Source organism: Pteropus alecto, unplaced genomic scaffold, assembly GCF_000325575.1.
Source record: "Pteropus alecto unplaced genomic scaffold, ASM32557v1 scaffold30, whole genome shotgun sequence".
In the NCBI taxonomy this organism is placed as follows: domain Eukaryota; kingdom Metazoa; phylum Chordata; class Mammalia; order Chiroptera; family Pteropodidae; genus Pteropus; species Pteropus alecto.
In genome coordinates this window covers 336239-337569 of record NW_006429782.1, presented here as the reverse complement: position 1 = coordinate 337569, position 1331 = coordinate 336239, and positions in this window count along the sequence as shown.

The following is a 1331-nucleotide window of genomic DNA, read 5'->3' as shown; positions in this document are numbered from 1 at the left end:
AGGGGACATTTCTCACCCAGTGTCTAGTCTGGTCCACTGCCCCTCCCCCACCTTTGACAACTTCAAGACAAGCCCCCCCCCACGGAAACGCTCCAGGCAACGCCCCCCCTTTGGGGGGGCAGAAGGAAGAGGCCAAAGGAAGCCACTCCCCCCCATCTCCCCCCCCCAGGCCTGCTGGGTTTAATGACCCTTCCGGGTCGCCAGTGGGGGAGGGGAGCAGGGCAGGCCTTCTCGCTGGGGCTGGAGGGGGCAGATGGGAACCCCGGAGCCCCCACGGGCCGGGCCTGGCCCCCCTGGGGCCGCCATAACCCTAAGCTGTTGACGCCCACCCCCTCCTGACCCCTCCCCCCAAGAGCCCTTTGTCCTCGGCCCCTACTCCCACTTCATGACAGCCCCTTGGGAGAGGCATTCACGGGCAGGGACTTGGTGGGGATGGGGGGTGCTGGGTGGTCGTTGGGGCCTGGGGGGGGCGGGAGGGACCCGGGCCACGCCCTCCCCCCCACCAATGCCTCCGGGAGAGAGAGGTCACCCGCTTCGGCCGGGGCCTTGCAAAACACGGTTATTTAAAGAGTTGTGCAAGGCTGGGGCCTGCGGGTGGCGAAAGGGGCCCCTCACTCCACGGAGGGGAGTGGAAGGGGAGGGTGGGGCGAGCAGGCTGGGGAGGGGGCTAGGAGAGTCGGGAGGGGGCGGCCCGGAGGAAGTGAGAAAAGAGACACTGAAGAAGAAATAAGACGACAGAAACCCCAGTCCGGGCTTCAAAGGCTTCTTGGAAAGCGACCGATTTGCATGGTGGGGTGGGGGGGGGCAACCCCTCGCCCGGGCGACTGAAAACGGAAGATTATTGACAAACGCGCCGCCCGGGGTCAGACGCCGAACGTTGGAATTGACAAACGCGCGCTCCCCGCGCTTCCTGCGCCCGCTTTGTGTCTGGGGGGCACGGAAAGGGGGGAGAGGGCTTTTCCCGGGGGGCCCCGCCAGAGAACCGGGGCCCCGAGTCGAACCCACGCCCGGGGACCGCGGTGTCCCCTCCGGGGGCCCCTTTCTGCCCTGGGGCTCACAGTTTATAAATAAACCGTACAGGCAGGGGAGGGTCACCGGGGAACGGCCCTCCCCACCCGGCGCTCCCACTCCCGCCCCGGCTCCCGAATAAAACACCCGATTCTGAGGAGAAAAAAAAAAATGAACTAAGAACCCGGAGCGCAGCCCCCCGCGCGCACATAGCGACCATTTCCTTCCGCCGGCGGGGGGGCGCACTCGCGACCCCCGGTCGTCTCCACGCGCCCCTGTGCAATATGGTAGGGGATGAAGTCTCCACGGGAGCGCAGAGAAAA